Here is a 17,297-nt window from a genome sequence, read left to right as displayed (position 1 = left end):
GCGCCAAATCTGGGGTCAGTTTGACCTTCTACATTGCGACTAAAGGTTTATGGAAATTTTCAATGTTTGACAGTTCCACTATGAAATCGAAGTTTAACCGTGTCCCTAATAGTCTTTCTGGCTGCTATATAAACAAAAATGTAATTAGTCTCACTACCGTCCCCGACCAGACATTTAGAAATTCTTGCAGTATAGCGATTTAACAAGCGCCTGTCTCCATAAATCTATTTAATTGTTCTCTGGTCTCAAACTAATGTGTTCTTCATAGATCGACAGAAATTTGCCCACTCACACAGTGCACACACGCTATATTTTTGTGTATGTATCGTATTTTTACATATAAATATATGACTAATCAAAAAAAAGATCTCGGACAAGATATTCTCTTCCGAAAGAAACGTTAGTGAAACAACTTTTGTAAACGATTCTCGAGTGCGTTTTCACTCATGAATCCCGTGTACAGAGGAATAGCTCGACTACAAGGATATCGTTAGGTAGTATGTTTTCATTGCTCATTGGTACTGTTGCATCCGTCTTGAAACCTGTCGTGCAGCAAGGATTGCGTGCTTTGATGAATGCTACCCTGTCGCAAGTTAAACAATTTATCCAAAACGTGACTGTGGACGAAGCCAAAGTCCCAAACAAGTTTCACTGAATGCAAGGAAAAAATCTCTGACTCAAACAGGAAAAGATCTCTTTAGACCCCGAGAAACACCTATACATTGGCCTCATACTGCCTTTGAAAGCATTGATTCATGCTGCACCAAGCAACAAGGGCAAGACAGAAAAATGATTGGAAATCGTTATATCCCTCCAGTTAGAAAACTTTGGACGAGGTGAATAGAGGTCAGAGACGTGAACATTTCAATTAATTAAAGTATCTTTAATAAAAAGATGAACAACCAAGATTCTTGCAAATGTTTTAGGGTTTGTTTTCTATGCCACCAAGATGATGACAGTTCTAGAATCCTAATGACTTATATTCCATTAGATGTCGCCTAATGCAACATCAGCTCCTATCGAATCTGAAATAAATCGCAAACCGAAGTCTACATGGATCTGTATAACATATATATGTACCTGAAAGCGAAGGTATCAAAACCAGGCGCAGATTCTAGAATGGCTTCTTTCAACAGTTTCACGCTTTCTTTGTTTAGCGAAGTTGATCTGCACCTGCACAACAAACTAGTCAGCATCAGCATGGACACTTAATCATTACCAAATTTACCTAGATAATCTACTGACTTACGAACTAGAAGGAAAGAGCAATCATCTATATGTCTGCGTGGTGTGGCAACTTGATATATTTGGCAAGTTCAACGACACAGCTTTGATCGGTACACACTGCATTTCGTATGACAATTGTGCAGACGATATTGTTTGTTGAGATTTGACTTCAACCCAAACAAAATCAGTGACAAGGAATATTTCTACCCTATAAAAGCAGGACTGCTCTGTGTGGAACGTATTGTTCTCTAGCACTCAAAGACACGGTAAATGTAATCTTCTTTACAGAACTTAACACAAATATTGGAATGAACTTCCTCAGAGAAGTGATCCTTGACTATTACAAATTTCACTCATGCAACAAAATCAAACTGCGATGCAGGGTTATAAAAAAAAAACAGTTATTGCACAAAGGTCACAATAAAAGAAAGTTCCAATGAAACGTTTTTCTCAAAACCTGGCTAAAAGAATCACACTCGTGACCATACAAAATTGTTATGACTGTCAAGAGATCCTCCTAATTACGTACAACATAAGCAGTGTGTGATTGTGAGTGAAGGGAAAGCGTTTGGATGCCATTATAATAGGAACTGAACACGTGTTGCCGAAAAGGAAATTTCTACAAAAGTTGAGTAATGACTTGCTACGGGACTCTGAATCTTCACTGACCAGTTTGGAGAAGAAAACAGAAGCCTTCTTGCATGAAGCTGAGAAATCATCATCCTTCTCGTCGATTTACATGTGAAGAATGTGGGTGAACTATAAGAAATGAATACCTGGGAATTTCATTACCTGCTGATACCCAGTTTGCATACAGCTTCCTGAAATCCACTGGTCTGTGCTAAATATGAACTTCAGCATAGACAACCTAAACACGTTTGAGCCTCCGCCGATATTGTCTGTATTCCTCTTATTAAAGAATTGTTTGCTTTAATCTTTGGACATTTTTTAAATCGTTTTGGGTCCCATTTCCCATGAAATAAAGAAAAGCAATGTCAGTCGATGGCAGGACGAAGGTTTCTGTATCATTAAATTTAAGTCTTACTTACCACAGTAGTAAACCATAGAATGTGCATCTGTATTTGTATCGTTTTAAAAATTAAAGATTATACGTCAAGACGAGCGATTGCCTTTATCTTCGATCATTATATCTTTATTGTTTTCGTTATCATGGAATAAATGGAGCTTTTGAAAATACAATTTCTTATTTGTTTCGCTGGTTTGTTTGTTTGCAACAATTTTATGAAAATGTTTTTAATTCTTAGACGCTAATACATTGTTTCCCCCTATCTAACTTGACTTTGAAAAGGGGTCGTTTTCTTTCACAATTGCTTCCCTAGCCTTATGTGTGTTTTCTTTCATATGAATTCCTCTGGCATATCAAGTAACGCGTTCGCCCATCTTACAGTTTATCTTTCCACTGAACAAAGAAGAAAACAAATGAGCCAGAGATTGAGTATAGACTGAGATATTTTTTGGATCATCTGGAGGGAGTCAAGCACCTTCTTGGACTGGGTTGGATAGTTGGACGTACTTTCAGAATGATCACGCCTCGTCTAAAGAAATAGCATGCACGCAGAATGGGAAAACAACTGGTCGGTGAAGTCCTGAGTGAAGACAAGAAAACAGAAAACCATTCACGACAGAAACAAAAGCAACTCATGCTGACGCATCTGCACAGAAAGCAACAACAGTTCCAAACAAAGATATGGAAGATGTTCAAGTAATCATTGGAGTTGAAAGAACGGCAGCAAGAACAGATGATTAAAAAATTTAGGACAACCTACCTCGCTATAGCTTTTCCGTCTCCATGAACCCATACCGTAATTAGTATAATATGTATTCGAATATTGACATCACATCTATAGGCTTGATGGGATATCTACATTAGCGCCACCGTGTTAAAGTCGTATATGGCATTACTGAAAACCTATGGGCATTTTTAACATTACATTACTTTAGGAATGATAGTGGACTACAATTTTAAACTAATCATCTTTTCTACGGTTTTTTAATGGTCCAATCAAAGATGGCATGAGAGTGGCCCCATTAACAACAACTTATGTTTAGATATTATTGTTTCCTCTATCCTGCCAAAACCCCTTTCCCAACCCCTTCTCCTTGCATTGTTCATATACAGGAAGAATATATGTCTATGTAATCAATAAAGAAAGGTCGTATATTAGTAATTAAACAACACGATTTGTTTTAAGTGTAACTGACATTTTTATTTACGTGTGAAAGCTGTTGGCCAATTAATTCTTTAATATCACATGTGTTGTAACTGCATTGATACACTATACACTACTTTTGCAGTGTTGAGAAGGAATGGGGATCTGCCTTTGTCCATACAGAAGGAATAACCGTGTAAATGAACAGGCGAAACTTCCTACTAGACATAGTGACAAACATGAAGCCCCCAGACAAACCACTTTCGAAAGTGTAAGTCTATTAAGTAGTGTATGTGCGTGGGTCCCTTTATGCGAAATATAGAAAATTATTGATGGAAAACTTGTTATAAGCTTGCAGTTCTGGCATTTTCTCATTTGAATATACAAGATTTCCTGCGACGCGTGATTAAGTGTGCTTGTAGAACTTTCAATTGGAACAAGAAAAACGAGCCTTGTGTGAGGTAGAGCAGTAAACAGAAATTGCAGTACCTTTCAGGCACAGGAATTATTTTTGAGGGATATATTTGACTCACCATCGTTTGCATCTTGACCACGTTATATTATACTTACAACCTTACAATACTATTGAAATCCCATTGTGCTGCATCAGCTTTGATTTTGTGGACAGAGTAAAATATTTTACAAACTGTCACAAAGCTAATCTATCACAACTGACTCATTCACCACAAGCCTACCGTTCTCTGAAATCACTGATTTATATATTTATGTGTTTGTTGTTTGTATATTAGCAAACGAACACGATTGACATTTAAGTGAACTTATGAAAAAGAGGCTGGGCCTTATAAAGAGTGAGTTCAATCATCTAAATTTCAATTGAAAAGCAATTTTATTATATAATGAAACGAAAATATTTATTTTCCTGCATAAATATGAGATATATTAGAAGTTTCGGTTACTGCATAAATATTAGATATATTTCGTTTTGTAGTTAAAAAAAACAACAATAGAGTTTAACTCGAGTCTTCGCCACTCAATAAAATATCATGGTTTTTATTGTTTGTTTTTCCTGAAATCTAGAATTAATGTAGAAAAGAACATATCATGTCAATGTCAATGTATAATTTTATTTGAAAAAAAAATTGATAAAATCTAATAGAATGTTTTTAAAGGTGACTCTGGAACTAGAAAATAGTGTATGATAAGAAAATATCTTTTCTCGCTAGAATGTAGATATATAGGAAGAAATAAAATCAGAAAATGCTTAACAAGAAAAATGAAAGCATGGTGAACATGGTCACTGGAATTTTAAATATTAATGGATATGATATGTGCTATAGAAAGAGAACTAACAAAGGAGCTCTATGAAACCTATACCACGATACACCACTATATCAAAGAAATAACTAGCCACATGCACATATCTCCTCCTAACAATGAAATATAACTAAATAATGATCAAAATCTTTAAGCGAAGCTCTCTCATCACTCATATGAAGCATTACTGCGTTAACAAACATTCTTAGCCATAAACGTTACAACCCTGATTTCATTACTTGTGAGTTCTACAGAACATCATGGCAAGTCTCCACAAATGGCTTTAATGTCAACTACACACAACGGAAGGCGGCCTTTTATATCTTAGATCATTCTTTCGTGTAAATCGTTTGATCAATTATATTATTCCGTTTTTAAAGTAATGTTAAAAGTTGTGTATTAAGTTGTGATTATCTATCGGAATTGTTTCTTTTAGAACGTGATGCAAGACAAAGTTGTCATTTATCCCCAGTATTTGTTTATATCATAAACTGAAAATATGTTTTATGCAATCAGAGCACGTTTATTTAATAAAAGTCATAATCTTCATAAAACGAGAGGTTAAATACACTTTGATTGCGGATAATAATACAATAATAATTGATGATTTATAATTAAGCAGGAAATAGTTTTGATGAATTCGGAATCTTTTCAGGACCAGCATTTAACTATGCAAGATATATCATATGAAGCACGTGTTTTCTAAGAAGAAATGTACATTTTAAGTGCTATTCAATGATCGCCGTGCAGATAATCTTGTCTGTTGTGCAAAGTCTTTTCAAAAATAGTCACACGGCGGCCGTACGAATAGACATTTCTTTCAGTTAGACTTGGCATAATGCCAAAACTTTAAATTCAACTATTCAGATAAACCTATATTCATGACATGAAGATACATAAATAAATAAATAAAGAATGAAAGAAAGAAATAAAGAAAGAAAGAAAGAAAGAAGTACATGCATAGTCTATGATATATCTCATATATTATCAATATTAGCTGTTGATGAATACAAATATGAAATATGAAAAGAATGATCGTCCTTTAAAAGCAAATTATTAGAACAAGTATACATTGGTAAATGTTTTCCCTACGATTCTGGTGCATCGTAACTCAGGCTCATCTCAGTGACAACGAATCTGCACTGTGTGTGTGTGTGTCTGTGTGTGTGTCCGCGGAAGCGTAACCAATACACGGATCTAGCAATTTTACTATCTTACTGATTTTTTTTTCGTTTTCTTTAGTTTGCTAATTTGAAGATCCTCAATATGGCCATGCATTTTCATACAGGAATGTTGATCTGCTTTATATATATATATATATATATATATATATATATATATATATATATATATATATATATATATATATATATATTTAGAAGGAAGTGGAAACTACTGCGGGCATGAAGAACCGTACTCTTGAGGTTAACATCGGTAATGGGCCATCGAACCCAAGTGGAAGAGCTTTTAAAAGACTTACAGATAAACCTTCGCAAGCTTCAACAAAAGTAATGTAAAAGTTTTAATTAGTATATAATAAAAGAATTTTTTAAAATAAATGAGATTTCGGATGTTTAGTCTCAGCTTGAATTTCATTGCTTCATCAAGTTCATCCCGTTGTTCTCTAAAAGCTTTTTTTATTTAGTGCCATATTCCCTAATTTTAGTGCCATATTCCCTAATTTTAGTGCCATATTCCCTAAATTTCTAACTTTCCTCATTCCTTAAACGATGTATAGCTTCCTCTCAAACAAACCGTCTCGCTATTCTGAAAATAATTGTAACAGCATCTGGACAATAAATAAAAATCTTCTAATTTTAATCTTGGTATTGTATTGATTTTATGTATTTTCCTTCTTTCTTTCTATAGCCTGAAGATCAAAGAAACATATCAGGAGATGAGAACTTCCAAGGGTATTGTTTAGGATGAACTTTCATACATCCATTTTGCTCTCTTGCTCCTTATTTCTCTTGCTCGGTTTTTATTTGATACATTTACTGATGTAGTCTACGTCACAATGTGAATATTAAAATGCACTAAATCAAAACAAAACTGCATGGATAGTCAATTTCCTGATTTTAAACCTATTAGTTTTTGAGTCACATGTTTTCGCAGATTTAAACATATAAAACGCAGGGATACTTACGTCTCCTTGTCTATGCAGTGCTTCGTCAGCCGTTATGTATAGGGGCTTAACCTAAGTAGCAAGAAAAGGCAAATCCCAACAAGGATTCAATTTTCCTAAGTATACATTTATTTCCCTAAAATGTAAAATTAAACAATGTGAACGACTTAAAAGTAACTTAGAGTGTACGAATTCGTAGAATATTAACCTAACTTGCATTATCAATTTCACAAGAATCTAGAAACTATCCAAAGGTAGTCCGATGTGTTTATGTGCCATGCTGTCACCAGTGAAGAATCACTGTTCTAATCTTCCAAATGTTTTACTTCAGATTAAATTACATGAAAGTAGAATATCAAAACCACCACGGAATAAATTTACATTATCCTACAGGTACTGCTATATTAGAAGAAATGTTTCTCCACTCTCCAACAAACAGTATTATAAATAAATCACGATTTTCTTTTTGTCCTACAAATCTGGCATATACCTGTACAATTATAGCGTGATGTTTGCATTCTCCTATATAATCTATATGTACGCATCAAATTAACAAAGCTTGAGTCACATAAAAGATTCTTGAATCGAGATATTTTGAAGTAGTGTAACAGTCATGATCTGACCGTCTCAATTTATTTAGCCAATCGACAACTAAGGCGTGCATGATATCTCTAGAGAAAAAAATTAGCCCTAGTATCGCGTTATGTGTTCGTCACCTCTATTCAAATTAATGTGTTGCGTACTTTGACCAAAACAGTTGTCGACTTGACATAAGCAGTTAACCTTGATTTATGAATGAAACTTTTGCACGTAATGTAATCTACTTTTACTATAGCATAAACCAGCGACTGAATTATATAATTAAAGTATAAATGTGATAAACCCAGATGACTTTAATAAATCCGTAATATAGTTTTCTCCAGCTATATTGCACCTTATGTTGTATGTCAGTTGCTAAGCGATGAAGTGTCTTGAAATATGTGTGTGTGTGTGTGTGTGTGTGTGTGTGTGTGTGTGTGTAAGGGATGTATTTGTATCCATTAACAATGAAAGATTATATATTCTGTCCCCAGCACAACAAGATGAAGCGTGTTATCGCCTTTCCTTTTGAACTTACATATTACACAGAAAGAGATATGCAACCATCATTGACACTACTCAGATCAGATCCATTTTTATGTATGTGTTAGGTGAATTGCAACACCATTCATTATCAGTTTTACGATTGCATTTTATTATCTTGCATATAAAGCGTTTAAGAGTGTCGTTTGTATCTTCACTAACCTGAGGACTTTAAAAAGGAACATATCTAGCCATAAGAGTATCGCAGTATAATGAACATCTTCAGTAATGCGATATTGTAACTATGATTTATGTGGTTTAAACGTTACTCCCTTGAACACAGGGATAGACCTTAGTTTGCACGATTCTGTTCGCCTTGATTTGGTTGTTATCATATTTATTAATTTCATGGAATATTTCTTGCATCTGTACTCAAAGTATTTCTAACTTCGACCTTCTTAACATTTTTCAAAACATCGCCGCCTTTCTTCTCAAGAAGTTCCCTGGGTTTGTCTAATGCAGTGGACTTGAGTGAAGCTGACTGGTGGGATGTAACTGGTTTCAACCACTTAGTGTATTGAATTATATTGGTGCTGGAGAGGATTGCAAAGGAACAAATATTACTGCCATGCTGATAACTGATAGACTGAATTGATAAATACCACAAGCAAATTAAATGCGATATGCACACATCATATTGAAGCACAACGTTCTCGTGGTTCTCTAATAGTACAAGTCATATGGGTCATGTAGGCATTCAACACCAAATATTTCAGTAATGGGTGTCATTTTCTAGAATTTGATTCTTCATACCTTTACGTGGCAAGTATTCACTTCATTTGGGTTCGTATACATCCATATTCCTTTGGAAAGTCATTATTTAGAACCCCCAGAGATGCATACGGCAAAATTAATGTTAAAGTACGTAGACATTTTTGGACTAAATGAACCTAAATGTGCCATCCAGTACAATCCGGATTGAATGTCGCGCGCTGTGATGTAAGAATGAAAATTGCATATTGTTAAACAAATTCGCACTACCCTCGATTGTGACGATTAAGCTCGACGCACTCTTATTTTGACCCAAGTTGAGTACATGGTCACCTTTGTAAAAGACCGTAGAAATCGATCATTTTCGTCGGAAAGTTTCTTGATGACAGTTAAAGTGCAGATCATTAAAAAATCAGGATTTAATAGACTTTGGTTAAAGAAAAGTACTGTTAGATTTTATATTTATATTTAATTTTAAATTGCCAAATGCTCATACATGACCATGTGACTTGTACTATAGATGTTATTAACTCCGTGCTAGTTAGAAATGGTCACACATTGTATCTAGAGGCAGTAACAAGTGATCACAATATAGTGGAAAGACAAAGAGACTTTTTTTCTAGTCGCTTCAGTCTGACTGGGTTCTAAAGAACATCATATGAGACATGAATATTTGAATTTTCATTATGTTCTAGAAAATACTTTATGCGATGATAATAAATGTCTGAAGTTAACCGCCCTGAGTCTTAACTAGTTTAAATGTTACCTGATGATGCAGCTTGGACTAGACAAAGAATGCAGACAATTGATATATTATTATTAGTAGTAGTAGCAGTAGCAGTAGTAGTAGTAGAGGTTTCAATCATTATGTATGTATACATTGTTTTATTTCAAAGACGTTAAAGTTGGTGAGAAAAAAAAGATTACAGGACTGGAATGGAACGAAAATTCAAAACATATCTCTTTCACTTATTTGGTATTGAATATCTGGATCTGCTTGCCCCTCGTATGGCCTTGTATATGGTTAACGTTACTACTTCAAATAGCAAAATAATGTACTGTCTTCTGACCGGTCTTTAGTATTAATTTATTATTATATTTTCTTTATCACTTTCTTACTGGAAACGGTTGTTGTACCTTAAATGTATCCCATTCACCCTCAGAAGTAAACAGAGCACGTTGCTAGTGAGCGTGGAGATATAATACGCAGATTAACTCTGGCGTCACGCTTGAACTGTGTACTAGAAGATTGCAACAGAAGATAGTATATGTGTATTACGTCATTGTGTCTCGTCGCGTTATAGTTTAAAACTGTTTAAATTAATGTACAAACAAAAGATGACCTGAAATTTGACCCCAGCTTCTAAGTTAGTACAATCCACTTGCTGCACTGTCTACCCAGGTATTGTGTATGGCTTTCTTTTCTGTTTCTATCACTTTCCACTATTTCTCAAAACGTGGGTTTTATTTCGAAGGTTACTGGTGGAGATTAGTAGCTCATAAACGAGAGCTTTCGTCCATCAGCATTGTATATCGTCGCTACTAACTAAGCTGAAAATAATTTTATTCTAATAAAGCAAAAATAGATTTTTACATTTTTAGCCGCAATATTGCAAGTAACATAAAAAGGGCCAAAGTACAATTTTACGAGCACATCTACATGAATGCGATTGTTTTTGTTGTTTTTTTTTTAGGTCGTAAAACGAGAGCAATTCATCTTAATATGTATCATAACATGCGCTACATTTAGAATCTCTCTCTCTCTCTCTCTCTCTCTCTCTCTGTCTCTCTCTCCTCTACATCCACTAGACGTTATATTAAAATGACAAGTACAATTTATTGCTTATCTATCCAGCTATCTATACCTACCTACATGTATGTCCATTATGTATCAACCCTTTCATCTAGAAATTTATACACGTATCCGTACTATACATTTTAACAACATACCCGTTATCTTTTCGATAGCCACTCATCTTCTAAATCTAAGACGGCTGAATGGCAGTTACAATATACCAGGTGAATCTCTCTCTCTCTCTCTCTCTCTCTCTCTCCAGGAATGTGCCAAATTAAACGACCTTCGTTTCAGTTGTATTACTCTTCCATGATTCGTAATGCTTAAATGTAATATGTTACTCTGACTGCAATATGTACTCAGTATTGCATCATATACTCCAGATTGGACAATTTGAACAAATTCATGATTTATTGATTAGAATGTAACAATGCATATATATATTTTAAAGTTCTTATGGTAAGGTTCTTGCAGCACAATGTAAGACAGTCTTTGATACTCTACACGAAAAAGATCATAAGACTGTGACTGTGTTACTGACGAGGCCTATATTTAGTAAGCTGCTATCACGTGTCATTATTGTATGCCTGAATGGGACACATCTATCTCCTTGTTATCAATTATGTGGTGTTTTGTCCTGTCTCAATTTAAGTATAACTAAAATGCATGAATAAATGATTGTTTACTCACATTCCTATATGTACATGATCGTGTTTTAACTGTACAGCACGGGTGCAGGATAGCTCTATCCCGCCTCACACTTACCTTTATCTTCATCCATTGACTATTTGACAGTCAGCTGGAGCACACAATGTTGTACACACTTCACGAATTTCATCATCACTTGTACATTGTTTGACAATAATCAAGATTAATATTAATTTCAACACATCTGCGTACCAAAGCGAGCAGTGGTTGAAGATAAAGTGTCTCGCAAACGGGTCTTTTCGTACAGATCGACCTAGTTACATGTACGGCTTCTTAAGTTCAATTTCGACCCGTAAAAGCAGTTGCTGTAAACGTAAATGTTTTTAAAATTCTTATTATCCTTATTCTTTCTAACGGGTAAATCAATTCTTAATTATTAATTTAAAGTTGACTTGAGGACTGTTTCGTTATATTTTTGTCAGACTCGATTAATCTTATGGACAAGACTGGTCTTATTTTTTTTTTATTATCTGTTCACATATGTAATATTGGGCAAATATCTATCTATGTACACAGTTCGTACGCTGCGTGTGCCATTACCACAGATATTCTTTAAAAGATAAAATGTGTTTAAACGTTATTTAAAGGTTGCACTCAAGTTCTATCGTAATTTAAGGAAATGTTCAATGGATGTTTTTGCTGTTTGAAAGTTACATCAATATCGATAATACACCGTTTTGGCTTCGACCCCATTTTTACTGCAGAAATCTGAGATAAAGAATACTTCATTATACTTTAGTGTAGGATATGAAAATTCCACCATTTGGAAGAATTTTCAAATCCTACACAGATGAATATGACAAAGTCCATTATTCCAGACCTAACAAACCTCTACTGGAAAACGATTCCATTCGATAAACAGATTTTGGTGGAGAGGAATCTTGGTATAGACCGATTTATTCGTAAAAGATTTATACGTTAGATCTGTGAAGACGGTCTATGTTACTATTTGGACATTCTTTAAGAGCAAGTCCAGTTAACTGTGACCTATTTTTGACCAATGTCGTAATTATGTACATTATGTAACCATATCGTTCTATTTAAACTGTTCCCGTTTTATCTCACGATGTGCAGTTGTTGATCTGGTTTCCTCCGCTCATAATTTCACCTGTTTCGGCCTGTATTTATCTTATATAGACACAACCACTGATACCGTTTTGTTAGAAAGGAAAACCAATTAGTTATTTTTAATGTTGCATATATGGATTGTTAGGTCTTCATCCAGAATAATTGCAAACAAAGATGGATTCACCGCTAACCTCGACAAAGACGTATCACCAGCAAATAGTGTATATTAATGACAGAATTTTCAATATGAGTTTTGGAAGTTTTTAAAAATGTTGACGTTCATAATTTCTCTGAATATCTCTGAATTCAGTATCATAGGTGGATTGCTTGTTATTGTAGTCGAACAGTATATTACGGATGTGATGTCTAATATCATTGTGTATACAGTGTGGGTCTCATAGACATCCGTGTCTATCTTTACACCATTATTGTTGTCCCAAATGTTTAGTTTAAAATTATAATATTGAATTCTCATAAACAATAAATGGAGCAATTATCAATTATTTTAAACCATGCATGGTATAATTTAGCAATAATAAGTCGATCGATATAGAACCTTGCTGTATGTGCATTGTTGGCTAATCAATCAATAATAATAATAATAATGAGGACTTTGTATAGCGCCTAATCTTTAGAAGCTCTAAGCGCTTTACAACATTAGACAATACCTATAAGATAAGAAACATAATATTATTATTACAAAAACAAACAACACAAAATTAGAAAAACATTAAAAAATAAAAAACATGCTGAGAATATTTCAGGTAGGGAACATTATTAGGTCATTAAGTTTGTTCTTGCAGTCGAAATAAGTGAGTTTTGAGAGCTCTCTTGAATGTGATCACTGTGTCTTTGGGCCTAAGTTCAGTGGGCAATTCATTCCACGTTGCTGGGCCCTGGTATGCAAAAGAACGCTGTCCATATAACTTTGTTTTCAAGTGAGAATAATGAGTATACAATTCTTAGAAGAGGAGCGTAAGTATCTTGCTGGTGTGTACACACAGGTGAGGTCAGATAGGTATGTTGGACTAGAGTCCGACAGTGAAATGTAGCACAGAGAACAAATTTTGTGTTTGATTCTGGATCGAATGGATAGCCAGTGTATGGTACAGAGCAGCGGGGAGGTGTGCTCTGATCGTGGTACTCTAAGTATGATCCGAGCAGCTGTGTTTTGAACATTTTGAAGTTTCTGGAGTAGATATTGAGATGAACCAGACAGAATTGAGTTACAATAGTCCAGTCTTGAAAGTACTAATGAACACACAAGTGTTTTAGTGGCATCAACTGAAAGGTATTTGAGAATTGAACTGATGCGTCTCAGCTCAAGATATGCAGCCTTGCATATGTTCATGACATGTTGGTGCAATGTGAGAGTACTGTCCAGAGTAACACCTAGGTTTCGTACTGATTGTGTGAATTTAATTTTGGCGTTGCTGATATTTATTGTTTGAGGTAAAGGATGTGAATGAGAAAATCTTTGTGTAGTGATCAGAATGGCCTCAGTTTTATCATCATTCATCTGCAGCTTGTTGCAAGTCATCCATGATTTCACATCAGAAATGCACCTCTCTACACCTTGGATGGTAGCATCAACTTCAGTTGGGTGGCTATATTTGTATATTTGGGTGTCATCAGCGTACAATTGGTGAGACACTGGATGATGATCTATGACACTTGAGAGCGACTGAGTGTACAGAATGAAGAGAACAGGTCCAAGAACAGATCCCTGTGGAACACCACAACATAGATCAACTGGGCTGGAGTGTAATCCATTTGCAGATACAATTTGTGTCCTGTTGACCAAGTAGGACTTGAACCACATTAAGGCTGTATCTTGAATGCCAAATACATGCTGGAGACGGTGAAGTAATATATCATGATCTATTGTGTCAAATGCTGCAGACAAATCATGGACAGTGAGGACTGTAATCTTTCCGCTATCCAACGCAGAGAGAATGTCATTAACTAATTTTAGAAGAGTTATTTCAGTACTGTGGCAAGGGCGATATGCAGATTGTACATTGCTAGAAAGACTATTTGAATGTAGATGAGATACAAGCTGGTATAGAACAACCTTTTCTAAGATTTTTGAAACGAATGGGAGATTAGAAACTGGGCGGTAGTTCTTTAAATCGTTATGGTCTAGTGTTGGTTTCTTTATCAGAGGCTTTACACAATGGCAGTTTTGAAAAATAATGGGAATTCTCCAGATGAGAAAGATGTATTAATAACATCAGTTAGTGAAGGCAATACTGGATCTAAGCACTCAAGTAGCAGTGATGTTGGAATTGGATCAAGTTCACATGACTTTGGTGCACTTTTCATCACGATTGTACGTACGAAATCCATAGAGACAGGTTCAAATGCTGCTAATGGTTGCCGCTCAAATTCTGTATCCCAACTGTATGGTGACGACGAGTCAATTGAAATTGTGGTGTCAAGCTTATCTCTAATGGTTTGTACTTTGTCACGGAAGAAATTTGCAAACATGTCCGGAAGGTCGACTGGAGAGAAGGTAGCTGGAAGTGGTGTTGATTTGTTCCTTGACATTAGCTCGTTAGTAATCTCGAAGAGCTCTTTGCAGCTGGAACTTTCCATGATCTTAGTAGTGTAGTGGGCTGATTTCGCTGCATGGACTATATTTGTGACATTCTTTTTAGCGACTTCATAGATTTGCTTATGAATAATGAGTCTGGTGGAAAGCCAGAGCCTCTCAGCTTTACGGCGGTCTCTTTTAGCAGTGCGAAGCTGGTCCCTAACACTGATATACCATGGAGAACACTTTTGAATTGATACTCTGCACTTGGTAGCTGGGGCATGTTTGTCAAGTAATGAACGCAGACAGTTATCGAGTTGTTCTGCGGTAGGAGGCAAGCAAGTTGTTAGGTTAGCTTGGATGTCGTGCACTAGTTTGGTTCTATTTATCATACGGAGGTTTCTCTTAGTAGCAGATAAAGGTGGAGGGTTAGGGACTGATACGTCAAGATGGCATATAATGCAGAGGTGATCTGATGCAAGGTCATGGGATACCAGGGAGGACCGTAGAATGTTATCATCAGGTCTATGAGGAATCCAGTCTAAAATGTGACCATGTTTATGGGTAGGTTTGTTAACTGACTGTTTGAGGTTGAAAACATTAATGGAATCTATGAGTTTTGATGTATATGAGTTTCCGGGACAGTCAAAGTGAAAGTTGAAATCTCCAAGAATAATCAGGTTGCCACCTATCGAATTTCCATACTCCAGGAGATTCGGAAACTGCTCCAAAAAGAGAGAGTCAGCCAGCATGTTTTTTCTACTAGGATGAGGGCGGTATAGGCAGAAAAAATGGACTGACCTTTGCTCCAGCGTGAGTGTGGTTTGGACTAGTTCAAACGATGTGTGGTCGAAATTGAATGTTGTGGTATAGTTAAGATGTTTTATCATGGAGTTCTTTGTGATGACAGCAATTCCACCTCCGCGAGAATTACGGGGGAACGACTTGATGGAGTAACCAGTGGGTGTTAGATCCGCACACTTGGGCTCATTGGCTGATGTTTTTAGCCATGTTTCTGTCACGAAAAATATGTACACATTTTGTTCGTTGATAAAATTAACTATTTCTGTGCGCTTTTCCGGTGGTCCTACTGACAGGGCATTGAATAATTCAATGCGCAGAGGTATTTCTTGGATAGTTGACACAAAGGTTGACGAATTAATTGGGATTTGAAATAGGTTATATAAATTAACGGTCGAAAAAAATTGTAATGGTTGTGCCGAAATAAGGGAGATAACTGGAATTCTTCTTCCTGTTCTACTCCGGCCAGCTTTGAAACAACGTTTCTTTTTTCACTTCTGTTTACATTTAGGTAATGATGAATGTAGTCCCAGTTCGTTTAGTCTAGAGCACACTATAGTGTAGAGAGCCAAGGAGCGAACATTTAAAGCAATTAATGATGGTCCATCGTAGCATAAACGGGTTGACTGGCGAGTATCACGTGATGGCGGTTTGTTCAAAAACAGTGGAGCAAGACAGCTGAGAAAAAGTCTAATTATTCTCGTTTCCAAAACAAGGAGATGAAGAAACACATACGAATTTAACAGTCAGTACATAATGAACACAATAACGAAGATGAAAACAGGCAACAAGCACAAATATCATGAAAACGGCACTAAAGAAAACGGAACAGCTGCTTCAAGCCGGTTAAGTGATAGCGGCCATTTTGTTTTTTTATTAAAGGTATTCATAATATTTTTAGTACTCTTGCATGTACTAGTTGTTAAAAGGGCCTGTTCAAGAGAAACTTTGTCCCCGCATGCGTGCCAAATTCCTGATTATTTTGGTTTGTTTTCTTCATATTTGACCCACATGGTCTAAAGTTGTATTAGTGAACTATTCCATTCAAAAAGGCAGTCAATTTCCGACTTCTATGAAGGCAGATTTGGTGTTGAAAGTTTGGCATTACAATAGAGTTGGTGACAGTTGATCAATATACCCATACTTTGCTGACTAAGATACCATCCAGCTTGTTCAACTTTATCCTAATGTGCCCAGTTATACTATAGAATATTCTAAGTGCTTTATGATATGAAAAGGTTGAACCTAATATCAAAGACATGTTTCCCAACGCGATCGCTTGGTAACTGTGGCAATAAATATATTCAAAACTGAAACTGTTATAAAATAATATGCACCTGAAACAAAATATAAAAGGTTTTGTGGATATTGATGTCCAGTATTATATCAGGATTTGTTTCAATACAATTTGCAAGTAAAAAGTACCAATGAGTAAGAATGGTGCAAAAGTTTTAGTTAGTCTTGATACAAAAATTAAATTCTAAATTAAAGAGAAAAGGATATTCCACCAGGGCGAGTGACACAAATTTATAGCAAGCTTGACTAATTGAACAGTAAAAACAAAACAAACAATGTAGTTTATTTCAAAAGGACCAATATAGTCCATTTTTAAATTACAATTGAGCATAAACTTTCAAAGCAAAAAATAAAACTTCAGTATAGCTAAACTGTGTTGTTGGAAAACCTATTACAAAGCCCTTGATCTCTTTAACATCTCATTGCTTTCGTGTCATTTGTAATGGAGCATGCATCACAGTA

General features: G+C 35.5%; 1 protein-coding gene across 1 annotated transcript in view; it reads left to right on the top strand.

The window, feature by feature from the left end:
• Positions 1-6,084: 6,084 nt before the first annotated feature.
• The window catches only part of LOC149798496 (uncharacterized), a 42,107-nt gene continuing 30,894 nt past the window's right edge, over positions 6,085-17,297 (top strand). The window contains exons 1-3 of the mRNA XM_089963699.1: positions 6,085-6,181; positions 6,543-6,586; positions 10,600-10,650. The gene's annotated coding sequence lies outside the window, so the exon portion shown is untranslated. The remainder of the gene's footprint in view (positions 6,182-6,542; positions 6,587-10,599; positions 10,651-17,297) is intronic.

The sequence above is a fragment of the Sinohyriopsis cumingii genome, chromosome 6 (genome assembly GCF_028554795.1).
Source record: "Sinohyriopsis cumingii isolate HCF-2022 chromosome 6, ASM2855479v2, whole genome shotgun sequence".
In the NCBI taxonomy this organism is placed as follows: Eukaryota; Metazoa; Mollusca; class Bivalvia; order Unionida; family Unionidae; genus Sinohyriopsis; species Sinohyriopsis cumingii.
Note: the sequence above shows the minus strand (reverse complement) of the source record. Positions and strands in the feature narration are given on the sequence as shown.